This window comes from Nannospalax galili, unplaced genomic scaffold, assembly GCF_000622305.1.
Source record: "Nannospalax galili isolate Female #2095 unplaced genomic scaffold, S.galili_v1.0 scaffold155, whole genome shotgun sequence".
NCBI classification, from domain to species: Eukaryota; Metazoa; Chordata; class Mammalia; order Rodentia; family Spalacidae; genus Nannospalax; species Nannospalax galili.
The window spans coordinates 607,850-617,555 of record NW_008339923.1 but is presented as its reverse complement, the minus strand read 5'-3'; positions in this window follow the sequence as shown (position 1 = coordinate 617,555).

Sequence of the window (9,706 nt, the reverse complement as noted above, 5' to 3'; positions counted from 1 at the left end):
AAAAAACAAAACTTTCTAACATCCCATCAAAGGCTTTTCAGTGCAATTCTGAAGAAGCTTCCAGTGCCCGTGCAATTGCTCTTCCTGATAATTACAACTGTCACTGTTCCTGAAGACTGCACTCTCTTCAAGTCTTCTCCTTTCTTCACTTGTCTTTCACTACAGTACTCACCGTGCAGCAGCCAAGGAGGCATTTAAAGAGTTAAACAGGTCAGTTTATACCTTGTTTTGAAGCTCTCCCATTAGGCTGAGAATAAAATCCAGACCTCTTCTTTTTATCTTCAAGATCTTACTGGAACTGGCTCATATTTCTTTCTCTGAGCTTGTCCTGAACCAATTTCTACTTCATGCACTACCTACCAGACACACTGATCTTCTATTGTTTCAAAGGTCTGTGGATGTCTTCCCACTTGGTAGCAGTGGGGCCCTGTGCTTGGAAAGCTCTTTAAATCCTCAGAAGGCTAACTGATCGCTGTAATGACAACTCTTCCACCTCCTCCTGCTTTCCCTACTCTTCCTTCTCTTCCTTTCCCTCCCATTCTTTCTCCTCTTCTTCTTCTTCCCTAAACCCTCCTCCTCCTCCTCTTCTTCCTCTACTTCCTCTTCCCTTTCCTCTTCTTCCTCTAACCTTTCCTCCTTCTCCTCCTCTCCTCCTCTTCCCCTCCTCCTATTCCTTTCTCCTCCCTTTCCTCTTCTTCCTCTACCCCTTCCTCATCCTCTTCTCCTCCCTTTCCTCTTCTTCCCCTAACCTATCCTCCCCCTCCCCCTCCTCTTCCCCTCCTCCTCCTCCTCCTCCTCCTCCTCCTCCTCCTCCTCTTCCTTTCTTTCCTCCTCTTGCCATAACCTATCCTTCTCCTTCTTTTAGTGAATATTTCAGTTTTTTTTGTCTCCTCTTGAAACGGGCAAGGGGATATGTGCTTTAAAAAAAGTTACTGAATGGTGCCACATCAAAGGGCATTTGGGGAACAAGTTTGACTCTATAGGCCTTTATACATATGCTCATGAAATTGAGCAGCAATGTAGTAGGGGGTTTCAAATGGAGGAGAGTATCTAAATTCGATCAAAATATATTGTATGAAATTTCCAAAAATTCATTTAAAAATTAAATAGACAAAGGAAAAAAATCATTGGCTATTGTAGTGTCTGCACTAAGACAACATTTAGTAGGCACTCGGGAAACCCTGTGTAATGGAGAATAGATTAGATGGAGTAGAAGATGACTTGTCTGGAGTTGGTTGAGGGGTCCTGAGGCTGGGTTACTGACCTGTTTCTAAACTGCTGATGTATTTCTTGCCCATGACTGATGGAGTATTAGCATCTTCAAATTTTGAACTATGTAGTCTTCAAGATTCCCCACTTAAAATGCAAATAACACTGTGAGTTTATTTCTCAAGTCTATGCCAAGTAAAGTTTTAGCTCTTGGTGATCACCTAGGAAGAAAAAAGATACAGGATGTGTAAAGCAGTGTGGTGTTATGAGTGAGGGGGTGACAGAGTAGAGCCAAAGGGCCACTGGGGAAGAAAAACACTAGAAAGGTCGTGGGAGGAGAGCTGCAGGAGTTTTATCTACAGTGGGAAGATTTTTCCTTCTCTGTCTGGAAGAAGTGGCATTGTTAACAAGTGCCAGTGCACCCTTGAAAGCATCAGAGTTTTTGATTAAAAAATACTTTTATTTGTTATTTTATTTTATGTGTGTGACTGTATTGCCTGCATGTATTAAGTACACCCATGTCATACAGTGCCCATGGAGGTTGGAAGAGAGGGTCAGATCCCCTGGAACTGGAGTTAAGGATGGTTGTTAGCCACCATGTGGCTGCTGGGAATCGAACCCAGGTCCTGTGCAAGAGGAGCCAGTGCTCTTAACTGCTAAGCAATCTCTCCAGCCCTGAGTTTTTGATTTTTTAAAAAATGTTTTATTTATAATTTTTAGTTTATGTGTATGAGTGTACTGCCTGTGTGTATGTGAGTGCACCTGTGTAGTGCAACCCGCGGAGGTCAGAAGAGGGCTTCGGGTTCCCCTGGAACTGGAGTTAAGGATGGTTGGTAGCCACCATGTGGATCCTGGGAATCAAACCTGAGTCCTCTGCAAGAGCAGTCAGTGCTCTTAACCACTGAGCCATCTCTCCAGCCCTGAATTTTTGATTTTTTAAAAAGCAGATTCTTGATGGTTCTTGATTAGAAATACACTGGGGAAAAAGGAAAGCTCTGTGTGTTCTGAAAAGAAAGCAAAGGTGTAGCAACCATTACATAAGACACAGCACGAGCATTTCAGGGAAAGATTCAGTATCTTATAGAGTTGCAGTTACTATGGTGACAATGCATTTTTAATGACACCATTAAATGGTGCTATCGCTTCTTGTAACTAAGGGGAGTTGAATAGTCACAGCTGTGCTGTTTGGAGTTTATCTGTCTTTTCTCCAGGATTGTTTTTAATGGCTTCAAAATAAAAGTGTTGTATAACAGAATATCACTTTGGTATATAATGAATGTGCATTTTATAAATGGAAAGGACTTTAGAGAATGCTGCTTCCTCATTCCAACATACACACGTGTACACACACACATATGTGGATAAAAACATACTCTAGGCATACTTTACAGATGAAGAGCTAGAGACAAACTAAGTAGTACCAGCTCATTTAGCTAGTGACAGACTTGGGGTAAATTTTTATGGTTTCTGACTCCCAAACCAGTTTCTTTCCACCGTTACATGGTGCCTGACCCGAATACACTATGATACAAAACACATTGTATGTGATTTTCATCCATCGAAATTCTTAAGCAATTGCAATGAATTAATAATGACCTTAACTGGTTTGTGAGACAGTTAGAGCCCAGAGGAATTAGTGATGAATACATAATTTAATTGCTAAGAGTTCAGAGATGGAATTTAATTGGTCCAAAAACCCTTTAAAATTCTTTGCAAATGTATGTGTACTCATGTGCAGATATACTTCTTTTCACTCTTCCTTTTGCTATAGAATTCTGGGGTCAGGGCTGGAGAGATGGCTCAGCGGTTAAGAGCACTGACTACTCTTGTAGAGGACCTGGGTCCAATTCCCAGCAAACACATGGCAGCTAACAACTGTCTGTAATTCCAGTTCCAGGGGATCTGATACTTTCTTCTAATCTCCAAGTGCATGATGTGGTTGTACTTACATACATGCAGGCAATGTACTCATACATAATAAATAAATAAAAATAATAAATAAAATATTAAAAAAATTCTGGTATCAACACGTGAATGCCACCATACCTGCCTATGTGTGCATTTTTCTAGTTTAGAGTTATCAATGAATTTATGACTTCTCCCCAAATAAACAATAAAACATGGTTTTTCCCTCATTTATGTCAAAATATAATAACCCAAATGGAAAGGTCAATGTTATATTTAGAAAGATACTTGCTAAAATATGATAAATATTAATATCTTTAATTTATAAAGTGCACATACACATCAAGTAAAACATTATGATCCAGTTGAAACGAGAGTGAAGGGAATTGAATGGGAAATGCATGGAGCAGAAAGTCCAAGTGGTTAATAGGAGATGCATGGCGCAGGAAGTCTAAGTGGTTAATAGAAATGAAATTATCCATTCTCGCTTGTCATCAGTAAGTTGAAAATGAAAATAACTCAAATTTACAATTTACATGCAACAAACTAGAACAGATTAAAAGCAACTGTGATGCAAGGAGAGGATTGACTCTTACAAATTGTCCTGTGACCTTCACACATGTACGGTGGCATGGCTCCACATATAATATACAAATACATGTAAAAACTTTAAAGAAACAACAATTGTTGTAGCATTCTGTATACTGAAGAGGAAGTGGGACAAACAGATTCTTGTACTGTTGTTAGAGGTATAAATTGGGACAAAGATTTTGGAAGTCAAATTAATAATTTAAAGCCTTAAAAATACTCATAACAATTGCCGGGTGTGGTGGCACATGCCTTTAATCCCAGCACTCAGGAGGCAGAGGCAGGCGGATTTCTGTGAGCTACAGGAAAGCTGGGGCTACAAGGAGACCCTGTCTCAAAAAGACCCCCCCCAAAAAAAATACTCATAACAAGTCAGGCATGGTGGTGCACGCCTTTAGTCCCAGCACCCGGGAGGCAGAGGCAGGCAGATCTCTATGAGTTTGAGGCCAGCCTGGTCTCTACAGAGAATCCAGGCCGGCTGTGGTTTCAGGGAGACCCTGTCTCAAAAATATTAAAAAAATTCATAAAAAATGGTTCAACTTCTAAGGCAACAGCACATTTCCAAAGTAATGATCATAAATACTCACTGAGGTTTATATGTAAAAGTATTTCTCTTTGTGTTTGCTTAAAATAATGAAAAAGTGCATGAGTAAAAATGATAAAAGTTAAATAACACACTTTATTTCTATAAATTCAATAAATGGTCTTGAGGTTTTTCTTTTTTTCATTTTCTTTTTCTTTCTTTTTTTGTCTTTTTGAGACAGGGTCTCTCTGTAGCCCCAGCTGTCCTGGAACTCACTATGTAGACCAGGCTGCCCTTGAACTCACAGAGATCTGACTGTCTCTGCCTCCTGAGTACTGGGATTAAAGGTGTACATCACCACCCTGACCTCAAATTTTTCATTTTTAAAAAACACTTTTAGAAATTTTATTTATTTTGAGGCCCCAGGGCAGACCTGGTTTTGATAGAATAAGGCTGAGATTTTCCCAGAAAGCCTAAGAGGGTGGGCTCTGACCTCCATCTGTGTAGAAGCTGGGATCTCATCAAACTACCAGAGAGTGCCTGTTCAGGCCTCCCTCTGGCATAGGGGCTGAGAACTCAGTAGGCTGAGAAGTCCCAAAATCAGCTCCAGCTTAGGGATTGTCCCAAATTTTGCTCTGAGTTCCTGCTAGTAGGGGTCCAAACCTTAGAAGGAAGCCTCAGTGTTCCTGACTGGAGCCTGACTTGGGCTTCTATAGGTGCTCCTGAGTAGCTGATCTGAAGCCATCAGTTCCCTCCAAAAAAGCCATCAGTTCTCTCCAAAAAACCTGAGAGAACCTGAAACCCAGACCAACCAGCTTTATGTAACCAATAAGAAAAGGACCAAGGCACAACAATAATACAAACAGAAGCATAATTCAACTTAATTCTCATATCAGAATAACAAACAACAAAAGAAATTCACATGCCAAAGTCTCAAAGAAAGAATAATAAAATGGAAAGCCAAAACACTATGTCTCTACCAAACTCCACCAGTCCTGTAGAAGAATTCTACAAGGAACAGCCCCTAGAGATAACCCAGGACACAGAATTTAAAGAACAATCATAAACGTAATCAAGGAATTCAATGAATTTAGAGAACATAAACAAATCAAAGAATTAAAAGAAGATAGAGATAAACTTCAGAATGAATTTACAAAAGAGATAGAAATATTGAAGAAAACGGGCAGAAATGAAGAAGGAAGTGAAAAACTCAATAAGCCAACTTGAAACAGCAGGGGAAAGCCTCACCACTAGAATGAATGAAATGGAAAACAGAATATCAACACTGGAGGATGAAGTTGAAGAATGGACCACTCAAGCAAAGATTATGGAAAACTTAAAAAAAAAAACACCCACAGGAATGGACTATGCAAGAGATGTGGGACACCATGAAAAAACAAAATCTAAGGATCATAGGAATAGGGGAAGGAGAAGAATTTCAGGTTAATGGTATTGACCAGATCTTAAACAGGATTGTAGAAGAGAATTTCCAGAAATTAAGGCAAGACATCCCCATACAAATACAGGAAGCACATGGAACACCAAACATACAGGATTAGAAAAGAAACTCCCCACAACATATCATAGTAAAAACACTAAATGTACAGGACAATGAGAGGATACTGAAAGCAGCTAAAGAAAAACAACAAGTCACATATAAAGGAAAGTCCATCAGAATTACAGCTGATTTATCAGTGCAAACTATGAAAGCCAGAAGAGCCTGGACCAAGGCGTTTCTAGTTCTAAATGACAATAGATGCTAGCCCAGAATACTTTAACCAGCAAAAATGTTTATTGTTGTTGAGGGGGAAAGAAAAATCCTCCATGACCTGAAAGCCTGAAATAATACATGTCCACAAAACTAGCCCTTCAAAGAACACTTGAACCAATACAAAGAGAGGAGACAGGAACAATACCCCAAGGGCAATGAAAGAAAGTGAATAAAGTTATAACTGAGGAAACACAAAATTTGACAAAGAACACAAACAGCGATCAAAATGACGGCAACCAATACACATCTTTCAATAACAACCTTTAATATCAATGGACTGCCATCCCTAGTGAAAAGACACAGCTAAGTGAATGGATTAAGAAACAAAATCCAACTCTTTGATGTCTGCAAGAAACCCATCTGACTTTCAAGGATAGGCACTACCTTAAGGTAAAAGGATCAAACAGAATATTCCAAGCAAATGGCACTAAGAAACAAGCAGGGGTTACAATTCCAATATCCGACAAAGTAGGCTTCAAAGTAAAACTAGTCAGAAGAGGTAAGGAGGGTCACTCTATTCTGATGAAAGGAACAATTAACCAAGAAGATGTTACAATCCTTAACATATATGCACCAAACTATGGTGCACCCAAATTCACAAAAACAACACTACAGGACTTTAAGACGCAGATTAACCCCGACTCAGTAATAGCAGGGGACTTCAATACCCCACTGTTTCCATTAGACAGGTCAACTGCACAAAGAATAAACAGAGAGACATTTGAATTAAATGATACCATACATCAAATGGACCTAAGAGACATCTTTCAAATATTCCACCCAAGCACCAAAGAATACACTTTCTACTCAGCACCCCATGGAACTTTTTCAAAAATTGATCACATACTGGGCCACAAAACAAACCTAAACAAATACAAAAAAATTGAATTAATCCCATGCATTCTATCAGACCACAGTGCAATAAAGCTCAAAAATACACTGGACAAAGTCCTAGTCACTACACGAACTCGTGGTGATGGAACAACATCTGCTAAAGAACACATGGGTCAAAGGAGAAATTAAGAAAGAAATAAAAGAATTCCTGGAATTCAACAAAAAGGGCAATACAACACAACCTCTGGAACACTTTAAAGCAGTCCTAAGAGGGAAGTTTATAGCTCTAAGTGCCTACATTAAAAAATTAGAAAGAGCCCAAATAAATGACTCAAGACTGCAACTCAAGATGTGGGAAAGGCAAGAACAAATGAAACCCAAACCCAGAAGAAGAGAAAAAAATAATGAAAATCAGAGCAGAAATTAATAAAATAGAAACAAAGAAAACAATACAAAGAATCAATGAATCTAAGAGCTGGTTCTTTGAAGAGCTGAACAAGATAGACAGACCCTTAGCCCAGTTAACCAAAAGAAAGAAAGCAAATCTAAATCAATAAAATCAGAAATGAAAGAGGAAACATCACAACAGACACCAAAAGATCCAGACTGTAATGGCTAATCCTGGATGTCAACTTGACTTTATCTGGGATTAACTGAAATGAGAGAGATCTTCTTAATTGGATCATCTGAAGCTGGAAGACACGCCCTAAATGTGGGTGTTACCTTCTGATGGCAGCCTTTATAAAAGGCCATGGCAGAGGAAAACGCCTGGCTTCTTGCTGCTTGTCTTCTCTCTTGCTGGTGAGTTTGTGTTGCTGCTGTAGACTGAAGACTAGCTGACCTTTTGGAATTCATCAGAAGAAGTCAAACAGATTGGGACTACTGAGACATCCAGCCTCATGGACTGAGCAACTGGATTCTCAGCCTCTCCAGTGTGGTGCAGCCATTGTTGGACTACTTGGACTCTGTCCTGTGAGCTAAGCTGATAAATCCCCAGTAGCATTTCTGCATACCAATAACAAGCAATTGGAGAAAGAGTATAGGGAAATGCTCCCATTCACAATTGCTGCAAAAAAAATCTTGGAATAAATCTTACCAGACACCAAAGATCTCTACAATGAAAATTTTAAATTGTAAAAGAAAGAGATTGAGGAAGACACCAGGAGATGGAAGGACTTCCCATCCACATGGATTGAAGAATTAATATTGTGAAAATGACCATCCAACCAAAAGCAATATATAAAATCAGTGCAATCCCAATCAAATTCCCATGACATACTTTACAGAATTAGAGAAAAACATCCTTAAATTCATATGGAAGCACAAAAGACCCTGGATTTCCAAGGCAACCCTGAGCACAAAGAACAGCCCTAGGGGGATTACTACACCAGATCTCAAAGTATACTACAGAGCTGTAGTCATAAAAACAGCATAATACTGGTACAAAAATAGACACATAGACCAATGGAACATCACTGAAGACCCAAACTCAAGTGCATGCAATTTCAGCCACCTGATATTTGACAAAGGTGCCAAGAACACATAATGGAGGAAAGACAGCATCTTACCAATGGTGCTGGCAAAACTGGATCTCCACCTATAGAAGAATGAAACTACATCTTTATCTTTCACCTTGCACAAAAGCCAACTGTAAATGGATCAAAGACCTCAATGTGAAACTGGAAACCCTGAAACTATTAGAAGAAAATATTGACAGTAACTTACAAGATATAGGTGTAGGAGAGAATTTTCTAAATCGAGCAGAAGATACTCAGGAATTAAGGTCAGCAATCAACAAGTGGGACCTCATTAAACTAATATGGTTCTGTACAACAAAAGACACAATCAAAAAAGTGAAGAGAAAAGCTAGAGAGTGGGAAAAAATCTTCACCCAGGACACACCTGGCAGAGGTTTAACATTCAGAATATATAATGAACTCAACAAAACACAGAAGGGAAAAACCAAATGACCCAATGAAAAGATGGACTAAAGATCTAAACAGAGATTCCTCAAAGGAAGAAATAAAGATGGCTAAGATACATCACAAAAAGTGTTCAACATAGTAATTAGGGAAATGCAAATTAAAACCATCCTAAGGTATCACCTTACCCCAACCAGACTGGCTAGGATCTAGAGAACAAATGATACCAAATGCTGGGAAGGATGTCGAGAAAGGGGAACATTCATTCACTGCTGTTGGGATTGCAAACTTGTGCAGACTCTATGGAAAACAGTGTGGAGAACTCTTTAAAAACTAAAAATGAACCTACCATATGTCCTGGTTATACCAAGCCTTGGCATATACCCAAAGGATTCATCCTATTATAGAGACACTTGTACAACCATGTTTGTTGCTGCTCTTTTCACAATAGCTAAGAGATGAAAACATCCTAAATGTCCCCCAACTGACGAATGGATAATGAAAATGTGGTACATTTATACAATGGAGTTCTACTCAGCAGTAAAGAAAGATGAAATAATGAAATCTGCAGGTAAATGGATGGATCTAGAAACTGTTATACTAAGTGAAGTAACAGACTCAGAAAAATAAAACATGTATGGTCTCCCTCATTTGTGGATCCTAGCACCAAATCTTTTTAAAATCCATGTCCTTTTAATAAGATGATGCTGTACAGCAGTCCTTTCTGCATGAAATAACTACCATCATCATGACTTCAGCAGTTCCTGATTGCTAATCATTGTCACAACTGGGCTTGTTGGTTGTGCTCCTTCATTAAAAGATGAGCAAACAGGGTCATTGGACCCTCACTGGAGTATTCAGCTACTCCTCCCAGCAACTGTATGTATTTTGGCCCTAATCACACATGGTCTCCTAGATTTGGGGAAGGCTAAAGTATACAATCTGGGGAAGGCT